This window comes from Dromaius novaehollandiae, chromosome 2 (assembly GCF_036370855.1).
Source record: "Dromaius novaehollandiae isolate bDroNov1 chromosome 2, bDroNov1.hap1, whole genome shotgun sequence".
In the NCBI taxonomy this organism is placed as follows: Eukaryota; Metazoa; Chordata; class Aves; order Casuariiformes; family Dromaiidae; genus Dromaius; species Dromaius novaehollandiae.
In genome coordinates, this window is record NC_088099.1 from 97321682 (window position 1) to 97338018 (window position 16337).

General features: G+C 38.2%; 1 long non-coding RNA gene across 2 annotated transcripts in view; it reads left to right on the forward strand.

Annotated features, from left to right (window-relative positions):
- The first annotated feature begins 2200 nt into the window (after positions 1–2200).
- The window catches only part of LOC112991083 (uncharacterized), a 98258-nt gene continuing 84121 nt past the window's right edge, over positions 2201–16337 (forward strand). For both annotated transcript variants that reach the window (XR_010387813.1, XR_003261212.2), the window contains exon 1: positions 2201–2299. This is a non-coding gene — a long non-coding RNA (uncharacterized LOC112991083). The remainder of the gene's footprint in view (positions 2300–16337) is intronic.

Consider the following 16337-nt stretch of genomic DNA (forward strand, 5'->3'; position numbering starts at 1 on the left):
AAACTGGATAGGTCTGTGTCTAGAATATGCGATACTGTGGGTATTTAAAAAGCTTTTCATTGCCAGAAATTTGAGACATCAAGTGCATGGGGAGTAAAAAGGGTCTGAGTGACAAGCATTTCTTTCCAGGCAAGTGGTAATAGACACTGCATCCTAGATTACATTTTTGTAAAATATAGGTACTTGTTAGATTTGGCAAGGTATTTTGAGGTTGTCTCCCTTTGCAAATGAATGGCAGCCCACAAGCTTTTGGGTTTGAGAGTCTGGCACATGTGATCTTTGGCCTCAAATTATATGGTAAAAAATTAATTTCCTTAATCAATAAAGGCTATTTAACAAACTACAAATTTGCTTGGGAGCAAGATTATTGGTTAGATTTTTCAAACTGAAAAATTTTGTATGCATGTGGCAGAGAAAGTTTTGAACTGTTAGAAAATCTCATACTGATGTTTTCAGAAGAGAAAGTTCCACCTTAATGTTTAGGAATAGAGTAGAGATTGATTAGATTAGAAATTCTGTAGAGTCTGAAAAAGAGTTCAAAGGGTCAAAACTGAAAGAGAATTTTGCTCTGAAATCAGGATATTTATTCATAATTCTGACTTTTTTGATTTTGACTTTTATCTTTACTGTAGTCAGAAACATTTATTAATTCTCAAATTTTCCCATCACAGATTCTGTTTTGTAGCTTACTTGCTAGAGATATAATAAAGGTCAAAGCACTGGGGATTATGCTGAATGTGTATATGGAGTTTACTCTTGTTTCAGAGCAAACTGCAAAGTTATGCAAGATGAGCAAATAAAAAGAAGGGATAAACTAAACTGACTGAGACAGGAATAATATTCTGGAACCTAAGAAGAGTAGAGCAGACAACAAAGGAGGTCAGAAACCTTCAATAGGCTTTGTATAAGTATCGGAAGTGTTCTTATCTCAAGGTCCTGCAAAAGGTTAAGATACTTTCTTGTTTCTTTTTTTTTTTCACTCTTTTAGTTATCTTTTTATGCAACTAGCTGCTGTGTGATAGGATGATATAAATTGATTTTAAAAAAAGGAATATGTTACAGAGCCAGTTCTTCCATTTGGAAGATGACTAATATCATATGGATTTATTAAGCTCTATATTGATAACTACAAGGCAAAGAACATACTAGTGCAAAGGCTGTGGAACAGTAGTTTAAAAACATGAATCCATTTAAGATACTCTGGCATGGTCCAGTGCCGATACATTACTAGTAAATTCTCTTTTTGCTTTTGAACTTTGAGATAAAGGACCAAATGCTGCAAACACACGCATATTTAATTAGTCTCAGTGCTTTCTGTAGTATGTCCTCTGGGAGCAGAGTAACTCACACATGTTAAATATTCACAGGCTGGTTTCAAAATTTAACATGTGTTAAACTTCTGTGCAAATCTGTGTAATTACATTTGGTACAAATTCAGTGATCTGTCTCCTCCATGAAGTACCTAACACACTTCTGAGCTTCATTTAAAAAAGAAAAGTGAGGAGGAGTAATAATCCCAAGAGATTTGTTTTAGTTAGCTGATTAGTAGCCTGGGGTACTGTTGATTTGGTGTGTGACGTTCAAGAATGTGCATACGTCCCTTCCTGTGTATAGATTTTACCCCAGCTGCAATGACATAACAACATAAAAGCTGAGAAAGAGACAGACAGACAGTCTTCTAAACTTGATGTTAAAGCTCTTCTTCAAGCAAGTCAGTGGTGATGTTAACTTTTGGGTGAGTTTGGCTACCACTGGCTGTGAACTTGTAGGGAGGGCTCTAATTTTTCCAATTTCTGTGGAAGAAGGAAGCTAACATGCTTTGGAAAGGTCTTTATTATAATTTGGTCATGTCTGTAACTTTTTATGGCTCTCATTGCAATGAAGAGTACTCACATGTAGGACAGGAGTCTTAAATATATAAAATATGTGTATATATAAAATATATACAAAAATATACACCTGTGTCACTTAGCAACTACAGCAAACCTTTTCTGTAGGGCAGAGGAGCTGCAGCTGACAAGGACAAATGTTAGGACACTTATCCTCTTTTGGCTCTGTTCCTGGAGTAAATAATTATTGTTTTAATTTTAACATGTACTAAATGCAAATGAGAAAATCAGGTGCTTTGAGGCTATTCTAAATGGCTAACTTCAGTGTAGAGAAGCTTATTTCCTTCTGTAGTCAATGAACAAACTGAAGAAGGTAAATCAGGGCACTCGAGTTAAGCTTCTGCTCAGCATTTCTGTTTAGAGCCTGAAGACCCCTACCTCTCCCTCTACTGACTGTAACAGAACTGCAGGTAAAATGCTCTCCATGGGCTGGTGTTAGCCTTTGTGAATATTCCAGTGTCTGCTCAGATATGATGGACATGCTCTTGCAGTCTGTGGAAGACTTGTACTAGAAAGAACTGCAAGATTGAATCCCTTACTTTAAGACTCAGTGCGAGACCAGAGATAAGGGAAAACCAGGGCCCTTGTATTTACTTATATAAAAACGTTGAAACAGGTTCTGGTCTAGGCTTACCTCGTTTTGAGCATTTGGGGACTTCAAGGCTGAAGTGCAAGGTAGTTATTGAATGTCACTGTTATTGCTTCCTTAGGACCAGTCCTAAGATATTCGAATCACATGTGCATGGCAATTTGCAGCAAAGCATCTCATGGTGACTTCCTTGATTAGTGAAAAAGATTGTTTCTTACTCCTGGTGTCAAATGAGTGGGTGAGCTACTACACTGCTAACACCTTATCGATCTTACCATGTAGCTAGATCACATGACTGAAGTGATGTTTTCCAAGTATTGCATCTTAATTTAACTCTTCATTAGGGATTTGATACAAAGCCATTGAAATGAATGGGAAAAATTCCCATTTGCCTCAGTGCATGTTGGCAAAGGAATGGAATCATTAGGCTGTGCTTTGCAAGCTCCCCCTTAACAGACGAAGTTGCCTATTAACAAACTGCATTTGAATAAGTCATCCATTTTGCAAGGAGTGGATGTTTTTGGCAGTGATGTAGGACATGGAGTAGAAGACCTGTGCAACAGCATGGCATTCCCTGGCCCTGAGTGCAACAGAACTTGGTCTGTTTTAGTTGTACAGGGGCCAGTGTACTTCATGCTTATTGATTCACCTTGTTGATAATTGCAGCATGCTGCTAATAAATGAACCTGCTGAAAACTAATCCAGCTATATTGTATTTGCATAGTTATATTCATTGGTGTCAATTAAGTTCAGAGGGTGCAGAAAGGCAGTTTGAAATTTCTTGTATGTTCATGATCTTTAATATGTACAAAAGGATGATAATCTTCTAAAAACTAGAGTTATTTTGTAAGATTTCCCTTCTTCACCAAATATTACCCACTTTCTTTTTTCTCACTTCATATGAGAGAATTATATGGGGATGGAATGAGGACACTGAGAAGAGCATGAAACTCAATTTAGTAATTTCCTTTTTACTAGGCTGTTTTGATTGAACATGCAGAATGCTGTTGATAGCTGTGTTCCTTTTCATTGGAGATGCTGTGTTAATGCTTTCATGCTATTTGCTGCAATCACACTCTGACAAGTTCTTTTTGGTTTCCTAATTTGCCATTTCATTTGGAAAAAAACTCTGTATGTTTTTTCTTAAAGAACCACGGCCCAGACTTTCTCAGGTATGCTCAATGCTTAAGTAACTTGAAGAGGACATTCAAACTTGAGGAATTCCAGCCACAGCTGCTCAGTCCCACCCCAAACCACAGCCTCTCGCCCTGTCAGTTGTGCTGATACAACTGTTTGTGGGGCCATGCACTGTTAATCTGTTCAGTGATCTGGTTTAAGTAGTCCTCTGAAAGACAGCGTTTATTTTTAACCCTGATCTGGCTTGCAGCACATGTCCACAAATCATTTGTCAGCATAATGGGTAGCAAATAACTACTCCTTCAGGGTGGCTAAGATTTCCAGAGCTTGGAACACAGAGCAGTTGGATGTGCAAACACTTTTAAAAGACCTGCACCAAGATGTCTGTCTGGCTTTATATTCTGAAGTAATAAGAGTAGTACAGAAGTTCTTGGTTGCTACAGCCAAGGTCTACAGAAAATAAGATCTGGAGGAAATAATGGCACTAATGTTTACCTGGTTCTTTTCACCTTCAGAGGTGAGAAAATGAGGGTTAAACTATCAGTTGCAATGCAGTGTTAAAGAAATACTATTTCATTGGTATCCCATATAGGGAAAAGAAAGAAGAGGAATGAAGATATTTGCATGGTTCTAGAAGGGAGTCTCTAGTGTCCCCCTCATAGTTTCCTGAAGCACCTGTATAACAAACAACTCAGTAGTCTCAGTTGCCTGAACATGAATGGTGAGTGCCATTTTAGATGTCCAAGGGTATCTGAGTCATCTGCATGGGGCTAGGATATGTTACACTGGACATGTGAGAGACATATGCCTTTCGAGAGAAGTAGATAGAAGCCACATAAAATATTATAGGACATCTAAAACAGCACTTGACACCTATGTTGAGGCAGTTGAATGACACCCTATGTAACTTGTGCTTAGAATATAAAAGACCTCTAAATCCCATTAGGCAATCTTGAGACAAAGTGGTTTCTCTCAGGTTCATACTTGGGTATATTGTTATTTGGATAAGAAGAGGGCTTAGAACATGCCCAGATGGGCCATACATGTCCCCTTGGCCTGTGTACCAGGTCCTGAACAAACAGGTGGTTTCTGCCTTGTGAAGCTTTCAGTGAGATAAAAAGGACAGAAGAGAAGTGTATGGAAAGGATGCGAAGGTGGCCAAGCAGTAAGTGAACAGCTAAGCCAGGGCAGAACTTAGGTCTCTGGATTTTGAACCTGCTGCCCCATTTATAAAACTGGAAGTTCCTAATCTTTTGTACTGAACACTAAAAAAAAATTGTGCTGCCTAGTATGTGGGTAACTTGTCTGGATCTGAAGAACAGAAGCTGCAAAGATATCTGTAGCACATGTAATAAGCATAGTATGCCCTGAATGTGTCAAATTTCTTGAACACATGAAGCTCATGAACAGTTGGTCCCCTCTGAGGTTTGCTGCACAGGTACTGTGCAGTCGAAAAGTGAATGTGTAGCAGTAGTCTGTCAGAGTTGTCTGGTCAGTCAGGGGTAAAAGATTTGTGTAGGGATCACTGAATGTTCAGTAATTTTAGTAAAATGATGGTAATTCTACTGACCTTCTTTGTAAAGCACTGGCTCTTTTATTCCTAAACCACTGAAAGACTGTTTCAGGACTCATTTGTCCCTCTTTGTAAAATGGGTGCATATTTCTCAATCTTACTGCAATGGAGAAAAACTTCACTAGCCAGCATTTATGAAGAGGATTGGGTTCTCAGAAAAAAGAACACAGCATTCACTGTGTTGCAACTTTGTGAAACAGTCTGTCATGATGTCCTATGGGCCAAATTCAGCTCTAGAGCAATTGCCTCAATTCCTGCAGAATCCCTGCAAATTGTGAATTACTACAGTGCTGATCTGTAGATTATCGACCCTGTTAAGTGAGTCTTCTTTTTGTAGCATAGATTATATTTGTCAATAAGAGGCATGGAACGTTTTAAAGCTACAAAAACAGCAACTATTTTTTTGAGATCAAGATACACCTGCGTGTGAAAGCATATAAGCATGCTGAGTGAATGCACAAGAGTTGTAAAGACAGTATATATGCTGTCTAACACTTGCACTTTACCTCATTCTATATGGATGCTGGGAGTACATAAATAGAGATTATTCTATGAAATGAGATTATTTTTCTCTGACCGAACTCTGTTACCTGATTCCCAGGCCCCCTACTTAGCAGGTTTGATATCTCCCACTATGAGTTACCACTAAATTGTTCCATGCTCTTTCCAACTCTTCCACTGTTTTCTTCTCGTATAACATGTCATGGCTTGAATAACAGGAATTTCTTTGTGAAGTCTGTATTCTTTATTCTGAGAAGATAGGAAAGAAAGGTTATTTGTGCGTAGCTACTATTATTAATACTAGAAAGTGAAATTAATGTCTTTTGTTGTGGTAGCTGCCTTGTTCTGGCCTTGTCAAAGAGGAATGGGAGGAAAGCAGAATTTGATGAGGAGAGGTAGTTTCTGTACTTTCTGATGGAGCTTGATCTGGTTGATTATTGGGAAGTGCATTGCTGATTACTTGTTCGTTCATTCTCTCTCTTTCAGCAGATACCACTGAACCACGTGCAATTTATAATAGTAAATTAGAGGTGATTACAAATGAGAACCCTTTGCATCCAATCATCTCAGAACTTGGGGAAGCAGGTTTCAAATTTAATGTAGCAGTGATCCTTTCCATAAACTCTGACGTTGTATTTCTGTTCTGTTTGTTCTGTGTATTATATTTTTACCCGATGGTTAATTTTCCTGAATGGCAGATTGCAAATTTGCTGATGATAGGGCAAGACCTTCATACCACTTTACCAAAAATACTTACTTATGTATGTGATGCAGCTACTAATATGATTTGAAATATGGTATAGATGACTTTCCTAGCTAAATAAAATGAATGAATAAATAACTGATTCTATATATGCCATGGGCTATCTGCAAGGTTGTCATCCAAAGAAGGAGGCAGACAGCTCAAGAAAGGCAGCTTTCCTATGAGAGAGCATTTGGCTATTCTTAGTTAAGGAATTCCTGCTGGTTTTAGTATGTCAGCATCTGTTTTGATAACAGTCATCTTGTACAGCAGAAGCATTGCTGTTCTGTAGGAACCTAAGGCATGCCAGACCCATAAATGTAGCTTAATGGATATTGCAAACTGCTGGAAACCTGAAGGGTTCAAACTCAGTCCGAGGAAGACAGTTCTAATGATGGTAAATTGCTCACCCTTTCTTTGCTTCAGTCATTTCTGCTATAAAACTGGGTAGAAAGGAGGACCACTCTGAAAAAGAGATTCTGTGTCTGAGGGTGAGAGCTGTCTTGGTTTAAACAATTTATAGAGAACTATTTACTGTTTTTCTCTTTTAAGCTTTTTAGAAGCATTTCCCAGGTGCAACAGGAAGATGACAAAACGTGGCTTTTGAACTACTGAGGGTATTAAAAGAACAAATAAAAATAAAGGCCAGCTCAACCTGGAAAAAATTCTGGTAAAACAAAACTTGCTTTGGCATCAGAGTGGAGCAGATAAAGGGAAAGGACAAACTCATGCTGTGACACGTATTCTTGCGGTGCTTTCTGCTCATATATCTTATGTTGTTTGCACATAAGTTTAAGGAGACTAATATGGCTCTATTGGCACTCAACACTGGGGCACTGGTTGCTGCCAAGCAGAATGCTTCAAATTCATTGCAGGCAATCCCTTAGAACTGCACTAAAAGCTGAGCTGCTGGTGCGTGTATTCTATTGGATCAAAGCCCTTAGATTGAAATGTAGAGGCTCCACATGCCACCTATGGGTTTAGAAATTCCTTTCATGAGCGTCCCTTGATTTTTGACACAGAAAAATCTCAGGGAAAAGGCTCTTAGTGCTAATGACTTTTAAAAAGCTATGGAATTTGTCACTGGTGGAACCTGTGAAAGCTGGGATTAGCTGAGGCCATCTCCATTGTCTGCACTTGCTCTAGACATCTAGACAAGGTTTGTCAACCTTGGTTTGGACCTGTGCTTGCAAAGAGGGGAGACCAGGGCACTCCATGTATTTCGCCTTGTTAATTTCAACAGCAGATTTTACCATTAATTCAATATGAATGTTTACTAACTGAATCAAGTAAAATGTCTCAAGTGCTTCAAAATAATTTTTTTTTGGGGGGGGGGGGGGACCAAACCAAAACCAAAAGAGGTTGCAATATAAATCAGGCCACTTCTAGACTCTGTGGAGAGCTTTGAAACTTCCCACTAGTTGTTTTGATAATGTCTTTGACACTTGATACCTTGACAGCAATTCATTAGATGAATTAGTTTCATCTTACTAAATGTGTTTAAGATGTTGGGCCTGATTTAACCTTGTGGCAGACTGAGATCACCCACTCTTGAGTGCTATAGGCTGCAAACAACTGGAGAGATTTATAGTGTTACCATCAATATTACATATGAAATCCTACTATTAAATATACCATATACTGTTGTGCCAGCAACATGTTTAACAAAGCCTATAAGTGGCTCTTAAAATACTGCCAATATGGTAAAAGACTAGGATTGATTTCTCTGACTTGCTACGTACAGTGGACTTAAATATTCATAGCCTTCAGCCTGCAGTATGGTAACTTAATAATACACTATTTTGAAGAGGGAGAGATGCTGTGAATCTTGTGGTACTGCTAATGGATTTGAAGAGGATGCTAATGCATTGTACCAGGAAGTGAATTGAGCTTTTGGGTGTAAAGGGGGATTAGAAAATATAATTATGAAAAAGCAACAGTCACAGGCTTGAAGAAGCTTCACTGATGTGCGGCTGCTACAGACAACATGTTTTGCTGATGAGAAAGATGACTTTGATGGGTGTGTATGCTGCAATAGTAATCTTCTCTATGAAGTAACACAGAATGTATTATAGAAATAGCCGTTTTGTGAACTATGAAGAGAAAATTAAATGTAAAGTCTGATGTTGACAAAAATCCATGCAGCTTTTCATTTCAAATAACAGTTGTCTACAGAAAGCTAAGCTTTCACATCAAGAACTGCATGAAGGCTTTGGGGAAAAAAATGCAGCATGATATAACTGCCAAGCCAAAAGAAAACTAGGGTTTTTTTTCCCCCCTAAAGGGAACCAAAAAATTTAATAATTTATGGTCTCCAGCTGAGTATGGGAGAAGGAGCTGAGCGTTTTTGAATATCATTCTCTAGTTCAGAAGAACGAAAAGCTTGTTGTTATAACATGTGAATATCATTGATTTGGATGTCATAAATCAGCAGTCTAGTGTGTGAATACTGCTCTTGAGTGCTGAGCACCTTAAATATTAATCATTATCATACTTGCTAGTTCAGGTATCTGTTTTGCTGCTTGCCGCTGGCATGCTCACTGTTATGTGCCATAGTTACAGTTCTGTCCTTCCACAAACAAGCATAAAGCATCGCCATCTGACTGAAGAGATTCCTCTCTGGTGGTGACTGGCGTGTCTTGATGTGGGAGGTGTATAAACAAGTGGACATCTAGAATCTTGAGAGAGCCCAGAACACCTGTCCCCTCTCAACTTTTAACATGAATTTGATTATGTTTCTCCCATATTTTTGAAATCACAAGCCATTAGGATATTGGATGTGCCCACAGCCTTTTTCAGGAGATTGAGGAAGAAAATGAGGACTCACTGGATGCTAATTCCCTTTTCCCTGGTGGAAGGACCTAATGCCATACCTAAGGATGGTCCTATGCATGCAGTCTGAAGTGTTTCTGACTTCAGCACTAGCGACACTTAGGGACATAGAAAGGTTGAGGTTCACAGGCCATGGCATACTAGCTTCCAGTTTTGAAATTTCTCTTTACTGTTTAGAGTAGTGGTGGCGTAATGTAGTCCCTTTCCATGATGAGGACTTCTGGCTCCTAAAATTGGTACCTTAGGTGATATATGGCCTCAAATCCATTCTTAAGGGTAAGAGCATTTGGCCTTCAAAATACTAAATTTCCTTAGCAATTCCAAAGCACAGAGCCTGCCTGTTGAAAAGAAACATACTTAAACAGGGGAAAACTGAACAAGACAAATTTAGTTTACTGTTCTTACCCTCTCTTTTTAGCTATATAGCAGTAGGTGTGTATTACACTAGAAAGATTTATTCAGAGAACTGCATTATTGCACCACAATATAATTCTTAGCTTTTTTTCCATTGATATAAAATGATTTGTCTCTTGCATCTGGGACAATGTAAGTAGCATAAAAGACAATATAATCCTGCTGTTTATTTTAGAAGGCATAATGTAACTGTTCACACCAGGGAAAGAGTCAGCAGCAATACTGACTGTTGTTTCAACTATGGCATTATACCATTTTCCAAATGATATGAGTGTCTGGAGACAGTCAAATTCAGAAGCAAAGAAAAATACTGCAGACTGTGACCCTATTAAGCTTGAGCAGACTCTCTTTCATTCAGAAAGTTTTGGACCTACATAGAAATACATGAATAACTGGGTTTCTTTTTATTTGTTCACTGTTTCAAAAATTTTGAGGATGAGAAGTTGTTTTAGGCTGGATTAAGTCTTTTTTTTCAAAATTAGACAAACAAAAAACTTGTTCAAATTGTCATGTTTTCAACACATTTCATTGACTGACCTGAGATAAAATGTTCTGTTTAGTTTTAATGAAATTTTAATTCTTTTAATAAAAGATCAAAATTGATTAAAAATCATTGTTTTTAGCTTTTATGGCTTTTTTAAAGATAAAAATGAAATAAGCCTGATGAAATTTGAACAAGCTTGTGAAATTTCTTGCTGTTGCCCAGTCTGGAGTGTTTTTACCAAAAATTACTTATATTCGTCTTCAATTCTATTGGCAAGGTATAAAAGCCTCAAAGTTGTTCCAACTTGCATCAAAGAGCTACATTAACGTGCTGGACAAAATTCCTTGTTGCAGGAGCCCTAACTTGCCCTCAGCATTGTTGAGTTTGCCTGTTCTCTACTTCTGTCATGTCTTCCTTCCTTTAGACACCAAAATTGTGCGTTTTGCAGGCTTCAGTAGAGTGAGAGGGTAACAGTGACCATTACACATCCAACAATTCTATTATCTGAAATACGCAAAGCCTGTTAAGTGCTACATCTTCTCTTGTTTAAAAACTCATATACAACAGTAAAATAAGTTTCTTTGTGCTTTATAATTTTAAATAACTCCAAAATGTAATCTGAGGTTGGTTATTGGAAGTGAAACGAAGTTGCTATTGGTTATAATATGACTCATTAGTTTCAGATGGTTGAATTGTTAGTACTAGGGTACAGATCTGATTGCTTGACCAGGCTATTGACTGAATCTTTTAAAGTTCTGTATGTTGTAACTCAAAGCATGAATGAAGGACCTTATTCATGAAAGAAATTGGAGCCACTTCTGCTCATTCTTATGTAGCTTAAACAAAGTAAAATTGAGGCATGGCTTTCCAGGAGGAATTCTCAAAGTGCATTTGCTCCTGTGCAGATTGGAACACATTCATTATAATATGCAAATAGGGTGAAGATTTGGGGGGGGAAGGTTTGAAAGCAGAAACAGTTGTCCTCCTTCACCTCCCATTTCCCTGTCAGACATGGAGAATGTTCAGCATAGAAAAGCACACATTTATGAAAATTAGATTGTGAAATTTTTCATAATGGAGGGAGCATAAATAAAGGCAACTATGAGCTTTCTTCTTCCAGACCAACTGCTTAATTAAAACTCTGATTCAGTAATTATAAGGTAATGATAAATTTAGCACACATATAATAAAATTTGTTATGCAAGAAAACATAATCTGAAAAACAATCCACTTAAACCTACCCATAATGTTGTTACAAAGATTTACTACCTTTTAGCTTTGTCCAAGTCATGCCTTTCTCTGTGTCTTTCCACTGGCTCTCCTTTTCCTATTGTATCAGATACAAGGTATTTGTCTTCATTTCCCAGGCTCTTTGGGTTTCTGTCAATTTTTTAACCATCCCTTATTCACTACTGAAATTTGACTTTTGCTTTTCTGTGGCCTATAACATCAGCTTCCGCATCTTTCATATTAAATATTCAGTAAATATCTGTGTTTTCTTCCATACCATTGCCATTTGGGAAGAGTTCTTCATAAACATCTTCACTGTTTGTCTTCAAACTTTCCTTTTCAATGATGCCCATTTAAAAGAAAAAAATTGAACAAACCAACTTAGCAACTGCTAGTCTGCTGGGGTACTGACATCTCTACCTCTCATATTGACTAGAATTATCTCCTGGTTCCCATCTTTCTGTGTCACTCAGTTACTGTCTCTTTTATTCATTCAGACTGAAAGCTTCTCAGGGCAAAGACTTTTGTTTTCTTTTTTTTAATATGTTTGCATAGTGCCCAGTTCAGCAGAGCTCTTCTTAGAACTAAAACTCTGGAAGGTTTAGATAAAACATGCAGTAGCTTCTATGTATTTTTTACCTTGACAGATCTAAAATCATCTCTTAGCTTGTGTAGCCAGATTTTCATGCTCATGTTCGTTCATTTTTAAGAACTGGTCATTTATGATCGCAACTGTCTGGCTACCTGGTAGTGAAGTCCTTGTATGTATGCTATCAGGGATTGTCTTTTTTAGATAACAGGAGGTGATCTTGGGTTACAAGAAAAACTGAAACAGAAGGCAGGATCATCTAATGAGATATATTTTGGTAATACTGCTACCATTCATGAATCTGTTTGTTGCCAGAATTCAGTTTTGTCTTGCTTCTGATTCAGCTGGATGTTGGAGGTTTCTGTGTCCTTTTAATATAAAACAGGTCATTTCTCTGGCTGTTACTTCTGAAGACTGTCATTTAGGGCTTGTTCCAATAATAGCAATGGAAGTGTTATTCCCCCTATGCAATGCTTGCCCCTTGCATTGCATTCTCAAGGATGTTGTTCAGTTTAGATGTGATGTTCACCTGGTGTTAATGAGCTCATTACAGTGATATCTGAGCACAAGTGTTCCACGTAATGGCCCCTGCTTCAGTTCCTCAGGGAGGTTATTCTAAGAAGGATGGACCTCATTGTTAGGACATTGGTTGTTTATTTGGCCTGTTTCCACCCCTCTCCATCTTGATTTCATAGCATTTCTCCTAGCCTTTCCAGATAGCCTACCTTCACTTACTTTCTTTTTCCTTTCTTCTGCACTTTCCTACCTTCCTATGTTTTTTTTCTTTGTTACTGAGGGAATAAATAGCTATATTCTGAATAGTCTCCAGCAGTTCCAATCCAAATCATATTTTTGTCTCAGGTTTGTTTGCTAACATTACTTGTTTTTAGAACTAGTAATGAGTTACATCCATTGTTTGTTTCCTTTTGATTTTATAATGAATGTTCTGGAATAAAGCTTTTCATAACATATGTGATGTATCTGTTACGTGTACTCACTTCTTTCTCTTCCAGGAAGAGGTTTTGGTCTGTAAATGTTTGAGTACAGTCCACAAAGGGTTAAGTCTGGCAGGGACCACTGCACCAGGGAGAGGCATTTTAACGGTGTTATGACGCTGACTGACACTGTGACAGACTGGATCTCTTTAGATTAAGAGACATGACTGAGTGCCTTGAGTGAATCAACATCAATACAGAGGGTCTCGAAGCATTCAACTACAACCCTGTGGAGCTGTTCTCTCAAAGTCGTTTTGGGAGCTGGGAGCTGTCATCGCAAAGTTGTATTTGAAATGGAAAAGTCTGAAGAATTAAGATCCTTGTCTCTTGTGAGCTGGCTGAATTATCTGTGGTGTTACCTTGACTTCGGAGTCATCCTAACTGAAGGGAACCCTGAAATTATTTGGGAACCCCCTTGAGCAAAAGACAAGTTAAAGTACAATATTTTATTTCTCTCTGCGTGTCTCCAGATTTTGTAATTGATTTCCATGTTCTGCATCATAGTGGAAGACATTATTTTACTTTAGAATTGGTTTCCTATTAAAGAGCAATTTCAAAGGGGCTGGCAAAAACAGGTATTCCTTTCCTATACTGGTGGGGATCTTGAAACTGTGATCCAGGTTTGTTCTTGCAGTGACCGCAGATGAGATTGCTATTGATGGGGCTCTTGCCACCTGAGCTGCAAGACCCAGTTTGGAAGCTTACAAGGTAGAAGTTGGGGAGCAGTCTGTGGTTGGTAAAGTGCTAGCCAGAGCTGCTATGCCAAGCAGGATGATAGGGGGAACGTCTCTGAAATGTGGGAGTCCTTGGACATCATAAGACTTCCTGAACATGCCCAGTAATCACCCTCTGTCTTGATGGGTCCAAGCCATGATTTTGTTAAACATCGGAACTCATCTGATATGTGCAACTTCAACAATCATTCTGAAAGCATCATTTGTCAATTTTCACTCTTTGGTCCCTTTTTCTTCTGAGGTCAGATTTCAATGACAAGAAGGAAAGGAAAGAGAGTCTCCCGACCATCAGAGCCTCAAACCCTGCTGCTGAGTCTGCAGACCTTTCCTTGACATTCTAGAAGAGAGGTCATGTGCTGATGAGGGCTCACAGGAGATTATTTAGACCAGATATTATCACTTATGACCCTGATGAAGCTGGCAGTTTGTGAGGAGACTAGGTGAGAGACAGAAGAATCAAATGTGTGTTGGAACTGGAAGAAAGCTTGCAGATACAAAGGCAGTGAGTTTGTTATGATGTTTGGGTGGTCATGTGTATGAATTAGGGTTCTTCTTGATAATTAGGCTCAATATATGTATAGGCTCAACTTGGACACATCTTGATTTTCATGATTTGTTTTTTAGGAAACTTACTTTTATCAGCCTTTATTCAAGATTTTTTTTTCTTTCCTTAGTGAGGAAGGAATAGTTGAAGAAGATGAAGAAGGAAGGAGAGATATAACAAAACTGAGGAATAGAGTTTTATTTATTTATTTATTTTTTTATTAAATATGTGTTTTGGTACTATGCCACAATCCAGACTCATTTACAGAATGTTTCAGAATGAGACACCAGTGCACATAAAACTCTTTGTACCTGAAACTGTCATAGATAATATTATGAATGACCTGCAAAACATGCTGGTGGGCATACAGAACAGGAATGGGAAAGGAAGCCTCTTCAGTCTATTAATATTTTAGAATGAATTCTTCCAGTGACTGAAAACATAAGTCATGATTCTCCTTTATTTGTAGCTATGAGCTCTGTCCTGCCTATGTGCTGAAAGGCATTGATGCACTGTTGAAAGAACACCACACTGCTCATTTAATCAGCGTTGGCAGTGCATTCTACATAGAACAGATCAAATCTGTCTGATTTATCATAGACTTTGAGGTAAATTTTCCTGTCAGTGGAGGCATACTGTCCATTAATGATAGAAGGAGTTAGACACATCAGGAGAGAACGGTCCATTGTCTGCTTACCATAATGCTTCTCCAGACATGGTCCCGCCTATAGAGGATATAGGTAGAGTTTTTGGTTTGAAGGAGTAAATTGGTGTAGACCTCTACAGAAATAATCAGCACAAGTGAAGTCGCATAGGTAGTTCAGAAAGGAAGACTTCTGCGTATGTTTCAATGTGGATTTATAAATAGTTCACTTAACTGTTTCTTTCCTGTGTCTTTCTTTTATAAAAACATAGACGTTGTTTAAGATGTGGGAAAGAATATTCAAGACATTTTTTCTCCATTTAGTTTTCATAAAAATGAGCAAGCTTTTTTGTGCCCCAGTAGCACTAAGTATTCAGTCATTTATCATCACTTTTCCACTATGTGCAACATAGTCACTCTGCATTGCCTAAAATATATACACATGATCAAAAACTGAAAAGTGCTGGGTACCCAGACTGTAATTTACTGAAAACCTTTTAAGTGAATGGTGGCAGTGTGCTTATGTATTCATGGATAATAAAGCGCATCTGGTCCTCTTGTGAAAATTTGTGCACTTTTAACGATCTCTGAAGCTTAAAGCGTTCTAAGTGGTGTTTTTGTACTGTATATTCGGTTGGGTCTATCACCCAAGGAGTGAGACGCTTAGAGAAAATGTCTCATATCTTGTGCCTTCAACAAAACAGATACCAGCCCATCTTGGATACACTGAGTCCCATAACTGACCGTGAGCATTTGAGAAATTGTATTGTCATTGAGGGAGGAGAGCCAGAGAGATTTCTTCTGAATTTTTTCTGTACTTGATGACGCAAGAGAAGTTGCCATCAGTTAAAGATGTTAGCGTATTGTGTGGCTTGTGCTAATGGGAGTGCAGAGTAAGACCTATGTTTAGGACATGTCTGAATACCTAAGCTAAGTTGAAGAAAGATAAGTGTCTGTCTGGTTTGACTTAAATCCTATCCCTGTTTGGGTTCAAAATCCTGTATCAACTCCAGAAACCTCTCCCAGTCATGTACTTTCTAATAAGTGCTATTTGCAGTGTATCCTAGTGTTTAGAGCATGGCTATGGTTTCTTGTTTGGGCTTTGTCATTGGCCTGCCTACAAATTTAAGTCAGTAATTTCACAAATTGTGCCTCAGTTTCTCTATCCATAAACCTGATAATGATAGTGACTAACTTTTTACAAAGTGTTGTGATCTGCTCATTAGAAATGAGTATGTGAGAATGGGTTTGGGTGGTAAGGCTGGTAATGATTTATTTCTCCAGCTTTGTTTCAAGGTAGGGTCTGTCTCAAGTTATGATGGACCTTTTCTTTAAAGATGTTTGCATGAATCCCTTACTGCCTCCAGAACTCCCCCTAAACTAAGTAGGACAATCAGATTTTGTATAGAGGACTTGCAGGGGAAATCTAGGAGCTATAAGA